General features: G+C 39.4%; 1 long non-coding RNA gene across 2 annotated transcripts in view; it reads left to right on the forward strand.

Moving 5' to 3' along the window:
* LOC137642506 (uncharacterized) overlaps positions 1 to 14,059 on the forward strand; it is a 32,306-nt gene extending 18,247 nt beyond the window's left edge. For both annotated transcript variants that reach the window (XR_011044790.1, XR_011044791.1), the window contains exon 3: positions 12,444 to 14,059. This is a non-coding gene — a long non-coding RNA (uncharacterized lncRNA). The remainder of the gene's footprint in view (positions 1 to 12,443) is intronic.
* Positions 14,060 to 17,230: the final 3,171 nt, after the last annotated feature.

Here is a 17,230-nt window from a genome sequence, read left to right on the forward strand (position 1 = left end):
AATTGTTATTTTTTATGTTGATTTAAAACTTCTTTTTGAGACGTTTGAATATGAAATAGTGATTTTCTGTGTGACAGGTTGACCTCTATATTCCATGTGCCATAATAACTTTATTACATAATCCAAAATAGGTTGGCATTAAACAAGAAACACAAGAGAAAATTAGATATGGCTATTCTTCATGCTTTATTCTTAATAGCTTTATTGATAGAAATATGGAAGTTAAGGACTATTATTTGCGTAGCATGTATTGCGATCCAAATTTTTTACACTAGTTTTACTTTGGGAAATAAATTTCCAAAATGAAGTAGTTTGGGAATGGCTGACATTCATTAAATCAAGAGAGCCTGTTGTATTTGTTGCTCCTCTTAGTAGGAAACATGGATGTAAAACATTTAGAACCTTGTACAGTAGTTAATGTCTTCATTTCAGTAATTTACAAGAGATTTTAGTTTTATATGATGTAATGGCCATTTTATCTTTCATGAATTCTACAGTATGAAAATAGAATATCAGATAGTTCAAGGAATGTTAGAAGGGTCTGTTAAACTTCTCTAATCTTCTGTTATTTCAACCTTTTTTGGTGAAATAATTTCTAATGGAAACTTAGGTTTTAAAGTACATAACGCTTTTGCCACATTGTTAGTGAATTACCAGTTGAATAGGTAAGTTTTTCCCCTTCATTTGAGTAACTGTTAAATAGGCTTATGAAATGAATAGCTTTTTCTATCTTAAATTTGTTGAACTAAGTTAAGGTTTGTGATTGATACATTATTCATAGTTTGTCTTAAATATAGTGGACTACCTATTTAGTTTATTGCCTCAAATATAGAGGACTATCTATTTAAATAACTAAATGAGAGGATCGTTTCGTGAACTAATGGTTATAGTCTTTGAAATAGTTTCTTTCCATAAAGTAAACTACCTGTACTGTTTTGATAAAAAAAAAAAAACCTAAGTTTTTCTTAGCCTTAGATTTAGTGGACCATTATTTAGATAGGCACTGAGATACATTTTTACATTTCGAGTTATTGAAAGATGAGGTACTGACTTTGAAATGGATAATTTTTTCCTGTAATTTATATAAAACAATTTTCTAGGGTTTGAGATTCATAGTCTCTCATTGATTTATAAAAGGTTGTGATACTTAGATGTTTTCTAAGAATCAGTTTTTCTGAGATAAATTTGCAACAATTTTAGCCTATAAATTTTGTGTGAATATTGCCATAAAAATGTCTCTTTATGGGGGTATTTCAATGAAATCATACTTATATTTTAAGTGAACTTGTATCACAAAGATTAAATTTAAACACATAATCTATAATTAACATTGGTTTTAGGTATATACAATAGTTTTCAACCCCAGGTAGGGAAGATCTAGGTTCTTGCATTGGTGTGTGGTAATTTTAAAAGCAAGGGTCCATTCAGAGTATATCGAGAGCTTGATGTAGTTAACAAATATCAGGAATATGCAGAAGAAATTTTTTAAAATCCTAAGGGATTTATTTTCTTTACAAGGGTTTTACTTTCAGAAATGATTCAATATTGAACTGTTAGGGGAATGGAGTATTCTTCATCTAAAATACTTTCTAGGTAACTGAAATAATCTTTGAACTTGGTCAATATTTCTTTGTCGTAAAAGGGACAATACCAATTTGGAGGGAATTTCTAGGTATTAAGGTAATATTCATTCAACTGTCATTAATTTAGCTGATTAGTTTACTTATCTGTCACTTCAATATCATTGGTGAATTTTGAAAATAGGGTTAATTCAAAATGTTGTACAGCTATAGGTGGGAATCGATGGAAAATAAACGGAAGATTTTTAGAATTAAGGGGACTTTTTTATAGGTGCGCTTACTATGAAGTATTGTAAGCAAGTACCCTTATAATGCATTGGTAATTCATGGGTACCAATGAAGCAATTTTTATCACCTTAGAAGCAATATCCTTTTAGGCCAGATATTTCATTAAGATTTATAGACAGTCAAAGGTTTATAAGTTTTTGGTCAACGTGCCCGGTAACCAGTAGACCATTCAGGTACTTAAACTTGGATATTTGGTGGTCTTTAAGATTAGGAATAGGTATATAGGATTAGGAAAAGGTTGGAGTGCAGAGAAGCTCTTAATGCTTTATAGCTTCTCAGTTCTTGTTCTAAGAAGTTGAAGACAAGGGGGAAGAATACAAGTCAAGATTCCCTTTTCTATCAAAGAGTGACATTTAAAGGCCATAGCACGTCTAGGTTGGCCCCTAAGGTATCGGCTCCAATATTGGTAAAGTCCCCCCTTAAGGAACCTTCTTTAATGTTAAGGTCTAGATTGGTTCCTTCACCTGCTCGGACTTCTCGCTGGAGTGCGGACACTGCTCCTACCTTTCGACCCTGATATGGTCAGAGCAGGAGAGGCAAGTGTACAAGAGGAGCCATGAGGTGCTAGAGCTGGCAGTCCCCCTACTCATACTTCCATGAGGTTGGGGGATGTATAGCGAGCCAATGGGCAATGTCGCAGCAATATGGCGCTAATAACTGGAGGGTAAGGGACCTGTGGGACGGATATTTTATCCTGTTCATTGGTTCTCCTCCCTTCACTCAGATACTGAAGACTTCGTCTCTCAAATTCAATCAAAAACTTTGCCCTACATAGTGTTGTAAAGATGATGTTGGACATGGGAGTGCTTCAGATTGTATGGGATGATTCACCAGGCTTTTAAAACCACATGTTTCTAGTTGAAAAGGCATCCGAGAGTAGAGACCAGTCATCAACCTCGCCCTTTTGAACAAGTTTGTAATGTAGACTGCATTAAAGATTGAGACAGTGAGCAACATATGATCTGCAGTAAGGAGGGATGACTTCATGCAGTCCTTGGATCTGAAAGGTGCACAATTTGAGATCTCGGTCTCGGAAAGTACCTCCTTTTCATCCTTATTGGGAAGTCCCTCAGTTCAAAGTCGTGTGCTATTGATGGTCAGCTGACCCCCAGGTATTCACTAAACTCTTCCTGCTAGTTTCACCTTATGTTCATACCAATGGCATTCGTCGTCTGAGATACCTGAACAACTGTCTGATACTTTCCTCCTTCTAATAACAGCTTCTCTGGCAGAGAGATAGGTTTCTTGCCTTTTTTCACGATCTTGGGACTGTGATAACTCTGGAGAAGACCAGTCTCTAGCCAAAGCAGAGGATGGAGAGCTCTTATATTTGGAGGATTGCATCAGCAGACTTAGTAGTGCAACCTTTCCTCATTAATCAACTTATACAAACAAGTGTGGCAAAGGCTGCTTGGACCTCTCTCATCCCTGAAGAAACTGGTACCTAATGCGTGGCTCTATCAGTTCTATGAATAGTACTAGACACTGATCAGCAGCTACTGACTCCTCAACAGCTAGTTCCAATCGACCAAGAAATAAGGGACAATCCTAGATTTGTCTATGGGAGGGGAATCTCCTCAAAGGAACTTCCTTGTATTGGCCTGCATCAGAGATGCTTCTGCTGACTAACGCATCCAAGAGGGGATGGGTTTCAGACATAAGAAAAAAAAGACTGCCTTTGGGTATTGGACTTAGATGCCTGCACAACTATATCTTGGAAATGAAAGCAGCTCTTCTGGCACTAGAATAATTTCAATAGCAGTTGTCTTTGACCAAAGACATTAAAGGGAAGACTGGAAAGTCGCTTGAATTTGTCAATACTGTATTTTCCCTTATTAGATAGCGTTGATCGGTTTGGTCTTTTGTTTATAAATGGGCTCGAGAAAACAATAATGCGTAATGTGAATGTTTGTTACTACTGCTCCAGAATGATAAATACATATATTATTTTAAATTTAAATTCCATAGATACTGTAGGTTTGATATGTCCATAAGGGTTTTCAGTGAATTTTAGTTGGGCACGTTGAAAATAGATGGCACTAATCTAAGAGCTAATTTTTTTTTTTTTTTTTTTTTTTTTTTAGGATCTTTCTGGTCTTTCCTTTGTTTTTGTTTGGTGGTGCTGTAGAGTGACGAAGCCTCCATAGTAGCCTATGTCAACAAGCAAGGATGCATTGCTTCACACCACCGCTGCTAGTTGGCAAGGCAAGAGCACTCCTGGCTGCTGAACAACATAGTAAGAGTTGTAACAAGATTTATTCTGGGCGAGTGGAATGATATAGCTGACAAGCTTTGTCACCAGTCTCTATTAGTAGGTGAGAAATGGTCAATTCATCCTCTAGCAATAAACCTGTTTGCAAATAAGCTCAGCAACATGTTCCTGGTCTACTGTCTACTAGAAGCAGCTCTAGATGATGCCTTCCAACATTACTGGGACAGACTTGATGCGTAAAGGTTTAAAGGTCACTCATGAATGGCAGAAGCTAGGATTAGGAAGGGCTAGGCAATGGCTGTTGATGTCTCGGCACATAGACCTATAGGCTCCCTAGATTACAACGATGGCGAGGTTGCAGACATTACTTAAAACTACAGAGCTCAAGTACATTTCAAACTCTATCAGACAGATTTGTGGGCAGGGACATTTTCAGTAGTGTACCAAGTTGCCCAATTTAAAGGGTAATAAATAGGGTACTGATTATGCCGGATCTTGGGCTAACTCTGGTGTCTACAAAAGGGCCATAATCATAATGCACAGACCTGATGCTCCTGAATGAAAGTTCTAAGGAACTATCCCTATGTCAACTGCTTTGCCAACCCTATCTGCAGAAGCTCCATAGCTCTGACATCCCCTTCTCTACACAGTTGTAGACCCAGCATCTCTTAGGAGTAAAAAGCTTATTGCAAGGCATGTGATGTCTGGATACCACCAAAAGTCTTTTGCAGCAGTTTATCAATAGAGGGCCATCTGTGATTGTTGCCTTAGAATGAGTAAAACACTGGTCAGTCTCTGCAGTTAATTATTCATTTCATTGTTTACCATCACTGGGAGAAGCTCCTTTGTCTTGATGGTAAAAGGCTATCACTTAGCCTTGAGTCATATCTTTAGGCTGGAGGGTTTAAACCTTTCCTCATCCTGGGAATTGTTTATGCTCATAAAGAGCTTTGGGTAGTCTTACCCAGCAGGATAATTCAAACCACCTGCGTGGGATCCAAGGACTGGTTACATCACATGCAGGTGGTTTTAATTCTCTTGTTGATCATGCCAAGCATCAGCTAAGGACCTTGCTCTGAACTTTTTTTTCCTCGTTAGCTGCAACAAAGAAAGCAAGCAAGCTTCATGGCATTTCCCAGGTTATAAGTCATTCTGAGGGATGTAGAAAGGTCTCTTTCACCTTTGTTCTAGAGTTTGTAGTGAAAACCTAGAATCCTGCAGCTGAGGATGACAGGTTTGAGTCTTTCAATCTCCTCTCTTTGGGATGTAATTAACGTGTGCGGACATGATGCCAAATGCACTTATGCCGAAAGACAAGCCGAAGCCAAAAAGCCGAATGGACAGCAAGCTGAATAGTCGTGAAGTCTGACAGGATGAGGAATGGGCAATTTATTACTTACTACAAAATTTCAAATTACTGAACAGTATCTGGAAAACAGCAGAATAAAGGATCCAACTTCCATAACATTAGATTTTGAAAAACCATCAGGTGTTAAAACATTTAATAAAAACCAGTAATTAAGAGTTAAAACATTTAATCCAAACACTAATTTTAGGCTGTTGTTATTGTGGATGATCTGCTCAGAACTAACAATTTGCTTGAAGGTTTGCATGAGAAAAAAAACTTATTATGCATCCCATATTACCAATGCATCTTAGAATTATAAGAATTGATAGATTGATTTGATGTTTTCTGGTGTCCTGTAGATTTATAAGGAAAGAATAAGCAGTTATGAGAATCAAAATTTCACGGACAAACAAAAAATATGATGCTATAACTAAGACGGCCTTGGTTTTTTATGCAACCGAGCTTACAATTTTAAGCTTCATTAAAGATTTTTTTTTTTATCAAAAATTCTAATTTTATGATTTAAATTTTCAATAATTTTTTATAAAAGACAGCTGAAAGTAATGGTTACAATAGATATTTCTGGGTCGACCTGTGACGGCCGGTGAAAAGGGTCCTTCTTTACACTTTTCTAATATAAATCTTCCAAATATACTAGAGAAAGATAGAAGCATGGAATGCAGAGGTTACCACCCTCGCGCGATCACCTTGTGGGTGTCTTGTATACAACAAGGGCGTGTGAAAACCACTAATCACAGGCTGTCTTCCATTTAGATAATCCCTTCATCAAAGGGGAGGGCCGTGACAGACCCTAGAGAACACAGTTGGACTACCCCACCGACACCTCCTACTCGCGCCCTCCAGGTCATCCTTCTGTTTTGGACTTGCCCGCTAAGTCGTTGATTGTTTTGTTTGGTGTTTTTCGCAAGTGATTGTCGTTAATTCAACATGACTGGCGTTGCTACTTCACCTTTACCAATGTTAAGTACCATAGTTTGTTTTGACAGTTTATTTCAGTACCGGGCATTTGTTCTTTTTCCAGTATTGTGGATTTTAGTTTTGGAAGCGGTTGGCCTGCCTCTGTATCGGCAGCCATTTTGGTTTTGTTCGCTTCGGTAGTTTTTCAAGTTAATATTGCCCATCTGGTACTCCCTCATGTAGGTTATATCACTTACGTTTTATGACCAATATTATTATCATTATTTATTATTGGTTTTTACTATGGTATTTATTTGCTAGCAAGCCCAATTTGGACGAAGAATATTGATCTAGTCTTTGTTATAGTTATGTACACGCCTCAGGAAGGTGCTCGTTTTAGACTATATCTTTGTTTATTTGTTACGTTGTCGTTATTCTTCGTTCTTGGTTATTACAATTTTATCATTCTTATCATATTATTGTGTGATTTTGGTTCTTTATTATGTAACCATGAGAGCGTGAGCATAGAGTGCTCGTTTTCTGTTACTACAGTTACGAGTTACCCCTTCTCTCGTTTTCTTTCTTAAGCTCGAGAAAGGAGAGGTGGATTTCCCGTTTTCCGTTTTATACGATCACGAGTTATTCCTGCCTCCTCTTATTCTCCGGGTTGATGATATTACGTTTAATGATATTCACGTTTTATTGATGAGGTTACTGTTAATATAGCTAGCACTATTAATAGGTTATGTTAGTGTATGAGTCATTATTTGGGATCACTTTATGCCGACACCCTTAGCTCCGCCTTGAGTTATACTCCGCTATAATGGATACTCATTGGGTGAGAACTAGTCAGATATTTGGAGTGCAACGGTGAAATCCGGAACTCAGACTCCAGCTGAGGCCTTTTGCACACCAACCTTTGTCATGATTGATCACAATTACATTATTACGGTCCTTTTTTCATCGAATCTCCGGCTTCACTGGAGATAACACAGACGTTCAGCATTGAGGTTAATATTATCGTACCGCTGAGGGTAACGATTTCACGATGACGGACCTTTGTCACCGGATCTCCGGTACAAACAGAGATCAATCAGACGATCAGAACCAGGGTACGAACCCTTTTTCATGATTGATCACAATTTCACTATTACGGTCCTTTTTCATCGAATCTCCTGCTTCACTGGAGATAACACAGACGTTCAGCATTGAGGTTAATATTATCTTACCTCTGATGTTCACGTTTTCACTATGACGGACCTTTTTCACCGGATCTCCGGTGGCAACAGAGATCACTCTTGACGTTGAGAACCGGGGTTAACATTATTTTACCGATGAGGTTTATAGTTACACGTTACGTGGTTACTGGATATTAGTGTTCTATTGATTCATCTGTTCACTGACCAGAGTCTCAAGGAACAGTAGATACTCTCATGGCATGGTTGGTTTCGACCTGGCTTTTCATTAGAAGGGGCTAGCGTTCGATCCCAAGTACTGAGTAGAAATTTATTTTTATTTGAACACGAAGTTGTATGGATATTTATCCATATATATACATATTTATAATTAAATATATGCATAAATATAGACATTATTATTAGTTATAGTTATTTGGTTGATCCCAGCCTGTGAATAGGATCACTAACCAGAGTTTCATGGAACATCCAGACTTATGTCTCCTTTCTTTTACAGAAGGTCTGCCTACATGGTATGGTTCCCGGAGTCATGTACGCTCTGCTACGAGCTGTCCTCCCTACTCCTGACCCATGATGTAAGTTGGTTCTAATTTGTTTCTTTTTGGTATCCTTTGGCGATGATTTAATTTGATCCGGATTTATGTATGCATTGCTTATTGAGGAGAACGGTCTTCTCCTTCATCACTAATCCCCTCACTTCTTTCAGGATGATGATGAATCTCTCCGGCCTGCAAGAGCGGCTCTCCGCCCTTGGGTATCAAGGTTTGGAAGGAATGCTCCATCTGGCGGACCCTATTTCCTCAGTGTCTCCTCTCTAGGGTTGGACATCGACCCCATGGACGGGCAGGTAGGTGGTGATGAGTTTTGAGCCTTCAGCTTTGCAATTACCTGCGTCACCTACCTAGGACCCTCAAAGGATCCTGATGTTCATATTACCTTGCATAAAACCGTGACTGCTAAAAGCCAGGGGTAGGGTTAAAGAGCAGATACAACACATTCTAGGGCAAGCCAAGGGGCTATGACGGAGCTCAAAGATATGGTGGCGAGTCGGATCCGTTCAGGAACTCGGATGACTCCCCCTACGCCCCAGGCGTATCGAAGTAACCTCCTTCGATAAAAACAACACGTAGAAATTTGCCTTGCATGTCCCATATATAGATGGTACCATAACTCTGGATGGCATAGACGTCCGCCCTCTGGAGGACCTAGAATTTACTCTCAGGGACTAGAATTCCCATTCAACGGATTCGTTCGATTGAAAGAGCATGCCTTGGTTAGGTTAGACAAGGTACCGAAGGTAACGGTAATATTTCCCAAAGGGCAGGCCCGATCTGTCTGGACCAGGATGTTGTCGGTCTGGGGGTACGCTAAGTCCAAGCTCACCCCACACAATGGGGACTACGCCATATCTACAACTGCTCTCATTATTACCTTGCCTATTACGGATAAATTGACAGGTCTTACTATTCAAGCTGACAAAGAAGGTTTGGCCATGCCGGCTCATAAAGAGCCGGACCTCACCTTGGGGAGCCCTTAGCCTTGATTTATCCCACTGAGACTTTGTTTCAGATATTCATGAAGAACCAATTTCTGTCCTTCCAATTCGACCTACACACTTTGTTTTCTGCTCGGGTTAGTTGTAGGAAATACGTTCTGTCTGAGGCCTCTATCAAACAGGAACCGAGCAGGCTGATAGTTTCCTCCTGATGGGGTAAAACCCTCTTCCCTCAGGAGGAGGTGAACAAGGTTCTACAAGATGATACGAGAGCAAACCAAAATTGCAGGAAAGGCGGGGCCTCACTGCCGGAAAGAAGGTCGAAGACCAAAAGCAAGCTTTCTTCAAGAAGAAGCAGAGAGTTACCCTCTACAAAACGAACCGGGGTCACTGCCATCAATAGTCAGTTACCCACTCGTCATCACAGTCTTCCTGATTTGACGCCTATTCATCCGAATCTCCCTCATCAGGTGGGCTACCTCACTGATTCCCCAGGTACACAGCCCAACCCCGTTTGGATGCCCTCGCCTGCATACCGCCCTAGCTCTGAATCCTCAGGTTCCTTTCGTGGACACCAGAGAGGAAGTTACTGGAGTAGAAGACAGTTCCGCCATCGAGGCGGACCTAGGAAAAAGTGGGCTCGGGGAAGGAAAGGACCTAGGTTCACTCCCTCACAACGAGGTGGTCCCCGTAGGGGAGAGACTTTACCACTTTCAAGACCATTGGACCTTCGGTCCGTGGGCTCATAGCATAATCTCTAAAGGTTTGAGGTGGAAATGGCCACAAGGTCGTCCTCCTCCACCAGTGATCTTCTCCCAGAAATCCACTCCCATCCTGAAAGAGTACACCACAGAGTTACTCAAGAAGAAAGCAATCAAACGGGACCGATCACCGAAGTTCTAAGGCCGCCTGTTCAGAATTCCGAAGAAAGGCTTGTCGGCATTGAGAGTGGACCGGGACTTGTCAAAGCTAAACTCTTACTTTCTCTGCGACAAGTTCCGACGACTCTTATCATGTGCCTATAGCTCGAAACTTCTCTTCTTATCTGGGTTTCCGCCTAGGCAGGAAAGCCTTTGCGTTCAAGACATGCCCTTCGGCCTCAACATTGATCCCAGGATATTCACGAAACTGGGAGAAACAGTGTTAGAACAACTCAGGAACCAAGAGATACAGATCATTGCTTATCTGGACGGTTGGCTCATTTGGGCCCGGTCGGCCATAGAAGGCAACAGAGCTACGAAGGAAGTACTTCGATTTCTCGACAACCTGTGACCTGTGATTTTAGGTCAATCTCCAAAAGTCTCGCCTGCAACCATCAGGCCACTTAGAATGGTTAGCCATTCAGTGGGACCTTTCGAAGCACACGTTGTCTCTCCCTTCCAAAAAGGTAAGAGGAATAGCTTCCAAGATAAAGAATTTTCTCAAACACAAACAGGTGTCCAGAAGAGCCTTAGAAAGTATCCTCGGCCTTCTCCAATTCACTTCAGTAACAGATCTCCTATTAAAAGCCAAACTCAAAGACATCAATCGAGTTTGGAGAAAGAGAGCTACAGTACCTTTAAGAGACAAGGTCTCAAAGATCCCCTCTTGTCTTGAAAATGAGACTACGCCCATGGTCCAAACCGAAGAACCTCTCCAAATTGGTTCCTCTACAATTCCCACCTCCACAAGAGACATTCCATACAGCCGCGCCTCTAAGTGGATGGGGGGATTACTCCGAACATCAGATGTTTCAGGGGTCTTGGTCACTCGCCATGAAACAGTCCCATATCAATGTTCTCGAAGCCATGGCAGTGTTCTTGACCCTGAAGAGAGACACTCCTCCGAGGTCGAGCCACATCAGAGTAGTGTCAGACAGCACAGACGTAGTACACTGCGTCAACAGGGGAGGATCCAAGTCACCCAACCTGAGATTCTCGTTGAAGAGAACCCAATCCTATAAGCCCCAGGTAACTAACAGGTGATTTCAATTGAAGACCATTTCCTTCTGGTTTCATGAAATTATCAAGAAGGCATATCCTTAAGCAGCAGATAACCCTGAAGATTCAGTACTGGCACGGTTCAATTAAGTCAGAAAAATTGGTTTGGAGCTAGCCTTTAAGAGATAGCTGTCAGTGCCACAAGTCTTAAAAGTGGAGTCAGCCAGCATCCGAGACAATCTTTACAGCCCACTATCTGTTGGAGTATACCTATAAGTGTTTAGACATGTAGTCTTAGGAACCTGTTGTAGTGGCTCAGCAGGTTGTGTAGTGCACTGAGGTCCTTACAGAACAAGAGGCATCAATTCTGATAAGGTTGCATTGTTAGACTAGAATAAGAGGTAGTGTATGGCTTTTTTTCCTCCCTTCCTTCTCCTTTATTGGGGTGCAGTGGTTGTACCTTTACTGAATCAAACGTTTGATGTATGCAAACTTTCACAATGAGCTCTATTCTGTATACAATAGAATGGTATAGAAGTATCAAATCCATTCTCCTCATGAGGGGGAGTATGGTTTGTATGCAGAACCCATAACTTTATATTGGTCCCTCATAATGAGAGCATATCCTGAATAGGGTATATGACCTTCCATGTCCATAGACAGTAACCTAGTCCAATCTATGAGATTCTATTTCTTAAAAGTAAGAGGGTAGTAGGAGTCATAACTTCTGCACCTCTTGAAGTTTGAGTATCTTGACATCTTGGGATTTTAAACCACCCAGCAGTAGGGGTTCCTCCCTCCTGATTGTGAATTCTGTATCTAAGGACGAGGGTTTCTATTTGTGTAAAAACAAATTACAGAATTTAGAGTAGTTTTGTATTTTTCATAACTTACCGGAACCATTAAGATTCAAATTACAGAATTTAGAGTAGTTTTGTATTTTTCATAACTTACCGGAACCATTAAGATTCAATTCAAGCCTTCACCACCCTGCAGGCTCTAGGTGAAGGTTAAAGTGGGTTCTTGGTGTGCTGGTGAGATAGTGGGGGTTCTGGCCCTATCTGCTAACAACTACAGACATCTCTTAAGTTTAAACAGCTGAGTTCTGGCCGAGCTGAATTCATAATCCTGTTGAAGGACTTGGGTATCCTCTGTGGTGTAGGGTAGAATGTTTTAATCAGTGAATAAAATTAGGGGAGCTCCTATTAATTTGTGAATTATCAGAGGCCGATCTTTAGATTATTGTAGTGAAGTATTCCTTGGTAGTTGATACTTTTCCACTTAACAAGTTATACTTTCAGTTGTAATACTTATCATAAATGTCATGGACATTATCATCATTATTTCCACTTTTATTTTTAATATATTAGAATATTTTATATTTATAGTTTATCAAGAATATTTTACTGAAAGTAGTCTTGATATTGAGGTGCATAGTAAAATGACTGATATATCTTTACAATCAACATTTTGTATTTATTTTTCAGACTAGAATCATCAAGAAAAGGAAATTAATGTCCTGCTCAAAACAAGACTTTAAAATGCAAATACTCATGAGCGATGAAAACCGCAGCAAATGATCTGAGATTTACCACACAAGAGTTAGAAGTGCAAAATAGATTGATTTTAATTATTTTGATTATCAAAAGGAGCACCAAAGTCTCAACTGAAGCAGGAAGTCCATCATCAAACTTTTCTGGAGTATTGAAAAATTATGAGAAATATCATTACAGGAGACCAATTACAAATATCTTGAAATGTTCAGTTAACCCACTTTTGGGAGTTACAGTACAGTATATTGTATGTTACGAGGGTACTCCTCAATATTCCATAGGTTCATAGGCAAACACTAACTGAAGATAAAAAATTGATTTAAGTTTCAGTAAAACGGTAAAATTTTTTCTTTTGCAACTATATTACCAGATTAATTGAAGTTTATCTTGGTATCATTTCTGGAAGCTATTAACTTTTACTCAGTCTAGTAGCAAGTATTAAATTTGCTCTTACTCTTAACAAAGTCAATGCACATGAAGCTGATTTTAGTTCATTTTTATTTGTATGTATCTTTATTAAAAAATATACGGGTTGCGACTTTTTCTAGTGAATTCTAAACTATCAAAATTTTACTTTGAAAATAGTCCCAGATTAACATTTGAGAGCATGTTTGAATTCTATTAAAATCCAAATTGCAACTTATTTGATATTAATCAAGCACAATCATTTATTTGTCTGAGAACTAGTATGCAAATATGAATACCTGTATACCAAATGATAATGGGTTCCTATTACCTCTTAAAATATTTAGCATGAATAAATATGTATAACTGTTAATGTTTTTGAAAAACGAGGAAATTGAACATTAACTACTGATTAAGGCCGCCAAATGTAAACGAGGAGGGACTACTTCCATAGAAATATGCTGTTCATGCTTTTAATTTCCATGAACTAGTTAAATTAAATTTCTATTTCCTCTTTGACTTTCCATGTTTCTAGATAATTTAATTTTTTTATCATTGTCAAGTACTGTACTGCAAACAAGTTCTTTAAACGTGTGACTGAAGGGAAATTAACAATGAACCACATTTTTATTTATTGATTAAAATTAATTTTACAGTCTGAAGTACATAACTGAATGTGAATATAACCTACTACTCATTATTCTAACCGAATATAATTTCACTTTTGCCTATGTGTAGCATATCGTATCTCTTTTGAGAGTGTTCTGTAATTATCAGCAACTGTCATGAAATGTAATTTTACGCAATTTTTCTTTAAAGGGTAAAAGCCGATTTGGTTCTCTTGGAAGCAAAGCTTGAGAGATCAGAGATGAGAACGCTTAGGTGGATTATGGGAATATCAATGCTTGAAAGATAATAAGAATGGCAGGCTTAGTAAAGATTACAGAGGTGATAAGTCTGTCACGACTGAAATTGTGTGGGCATGTGCTGAGGATGAATGGTGGGGAGCGAGTGAGGAAGGCTTAGGATGAACTTGTTAGGGGAGAAGATAGAGATGGAGGCAGAGAATTACTGTAGATGGCGAGGTAAGGATATGGAGAAGGTTTGGTAGAAGAGGGTCTTTGATAGAATGCAATGGAGAGGGTGCATCAGGCAACCGACCCCTAAATGTAGGGATAACGATAGGAAAGATGATGGTTTGGTTCTCTTGGAATCTAGGCGCGAAGTTTTCTTGAAAGGTAAAAGCAGATTTGCGCAAGATAAGAAGCTATTGGAAAAAAAGTCTGGGTCCAATTAGCCACATAATACCAGCGTTCTGTCATACTTTTATCTTGTGTAGCTGGTGGGGAGAATAGTTCATTTTATTCTAGCCAGCACCACATGTATATTGGTATTATAAATGTACCAGAGATGTAAATAATACTAACTGGAAGATTCTGGCTTGTATGTTTCATAATAACAGTATTTCCTGCCCTCTTGCTATATTAAGATATTCTGCTTAACTGAAAATTTCTGATAAAGCCCCAGTACTAGAATTATTTTTACCATATTTCAGTTAAACAAAGGGAGAGCCAAGTATGCTCTGTTAAGATTTCGTGTTTTAGTTATTGAATAAATTTATGCAATGTATAAGCAACTCCCCGCACTCTAGTTTTGGGGTGTTTGAATGTGCGTGGATGTATTACGATAGTAAAAGATGTGAGATTAGAAGTATGTTTAGGAATAGAAGGATGGATATATTGGCTTTGTGTGAGACTAAGATAAAAGGGAAAGGGTGAAGTGATGTTTGGTGAAATGTCTGGTAAAGAGTGTCTGGGATTGAATGGGAAAGAGCAAGAGAAGGTGTGGCTTTATTGCTGAGTGAATGGATGACACATAGGTAGTGGAATGGAAGGAGACATCATTTAGGTTAATGTGGGTAAGGGTTAGGTTGGGTAGGGGATGTTGGGCTTTTGTCAGTGCGTATGGGCCAGGTTGGGAGAAAAGTGAAGAAGAGCGAAATGATTTCTGGAATGAATTAACTAAGTGTGTAGAAGGATTTATGTAGTTGTCATGGGTGACTGAGTGGGCACTGGAGAGGTAGAAGGTGTCATTGGGAAGTATGGCGTACCAGGTGAAAATGAGTGGTGAGAGACTGGTAGATTGTGTTGAGCAAGAGATGGTGGTAAGTTCTTGCTTTTTCAAAAAGAAAGATAAAAACAAGGATACATGGGTAAGAGTAGCAAGTGGAATGTTTGTAAGATTGAAAGACGTGCACATGTTTAGGGGTATGGCTAACGATGTCTGATAATTTTTTGGTGGAAGGAAAATTAGTTGTAGCAATAGAGTGGGGGAATAGAGTAGGTGGATGTAAAAGGGAGCTAGTGAGGGTTGAAGAGCTAATAAAACCGGGGGTAAAAAGTAAATATCAAGAAAGGTTGAAAATGGCATATGACGAAGTGAAAGTAAGAGAAACTGGTAATTTAGAGGAGGAGTGGTAGTTAGTATAAGAACATTTTGTTGGTATTGCAAGTAATGTGTGTGGCAAGAAGGTTGTTGGAGGCAGCATGAGGAAGGGTAGTGCAGTGAATGGTGGAGCGAAGGTAAAAGTGGAAGAGAAAAAGAGGGCTTTTGAAGAATGGTTGCAGAGTAATAGTGTAGAGAAGTATGAAAGATAGAGAAAAATAAAGTGCAAGGAAAGTGAGGCAAAGAGGGCAGCTGACCTGAGGTGGGGTCAGGGATTGGGTCATTCATATGAAGAGAATAAGTTGTTTTGGAAAAAAGTGAAGAGAGTAAGGAAGGCTGGTTCAAGAATTGAAGAGACAGTGAAAGATGGAAATGGAAGGTTGTTAAAAGGAGAAGAGGCAAGGAAAAGGTGGGCGGAATATTTTGAAAGTTTACTGAATGTTAAGGATAATAGGGAGGCAGATATAATTGCTGTTGTAGGTGTTAAGGTACTGCTGATTGGAGATCAAGAATGAGAGAGAGAGATTACAAGAGAGGAAGTGAGGAGAGCACTAGATGAAACGAGAGTAGGAAAAGCATCTGGTATGGATGGTGTGAGAGCCGAGATTTAGAAGGAATGGGGTGTGACTGTACTTGAAAGGTTGGTGAGATTGTTTAATATGTGTTTTGTGTTGTCAATGGTACCATTAGATTGGGTTTGTGCGTATATTGTACCACTATACAAGGGTAAGAGAGAAGTGCATGAGTGTTGTAATTCAAGGGGTATTAGTTTGAGTGTGGTGGGGAAAGTGTATGGTAGAGTACTGATTAATAGGATTATTGATAAAACAGAGAATGCAATCTTAGAAGTACAGGGTAGTTTTAGAAGAGGTAGGGGTTGTATGAATCAGATTTTTGCAGTTAGGCAGATATGTGAGAAATAATCAGCAAAAGGTAAGGTGGTGTATGTTGCATTTATGGATCTGGAGAAAGCATATGATAGAGTTGATAGGAAAGCAATGTGGAATGTGATGAGGTTATATGGAATTGTTGGAAGGTTGTTGCAAGCAGTGAAAAGTTTCTACAAAGGTAGTAAAGCATGTGTTAGGATAAGAAATGAAGTGAGCGATTGGTTTCCAGCGAGTGGGGCTGAGGCAGGGATGTGTGATGTCGCCGTGGTTGTTTAACTTGAATGTTGATGGAGTGGTGAGAGAGGTGAATGCTCGAGTGCTTGGACGAGGATTGAAACTGATAGATGAGAATGACCATGAATGGGAGGTAAATCAGTAGTTGTTTGCGGATGATAACTGTACTGGTTGCAAACACACGAGAAGCTTGACCGACTAGTGACAGAATTTGGAAGTGTGTGTGAGAGAAGGAAATTGCGAGTTAATGTTAGGGTAAGAGTAAGGTTATTAGGTGTATGAGAAGGGAAGGTGGTGCGAGGTTGAATGTCATGTTGAATGGAGAGTTACTTGAAGAGGTGGATCAGTGTAAGTACTTGAGGTCTGTTGTTGCAGCAAATAGTGGAGTGGAAGCAGATGTACGTCAGAGAGTGAATGAAGGATGCAAAGTGTTGGGGGCAGTTAAGGGAGTAGTAAAAAATAGAGGGTTGGGCATGAATGTAAAGAGAGTTCTACATGAGAAAGTGATTGTACCAACTGTGATGTATGGATCGGAGTTGTGGGGAATGAAAGTGACAGACAAAAATTGAATGTGTTTGAGATGAAATGTCTAAGGAGTATGGCTAGTGTATCTTGAGTAGATAGGGTTAGGAACGAAGTAGCAAGGGTGAGAACGGGTGTAAGAAATGAGTTAGCAGCTAGAGTGGATATGAATGTGTTGAGGTGATGGAAAATGGCTCTGCTAAAGAAGGTGCTGAATGCAAGAGT

This window comes from Palaemon carinicauda, chromosome 6 (assembly GCF_036898095.1).
Source record: "Palaemon carinicauda isolate YSFRI2023 chromosome 6, ASM3689809v2, whole genome shotgun sequence".
Taxonomy (NCBI): domain Eukaryota; kingdom Metazoa; phylum Arthropoda; class Malacostraca; order Decapoda; family Palaemonidae; genus Palaemon; species Palaemon carinicauda.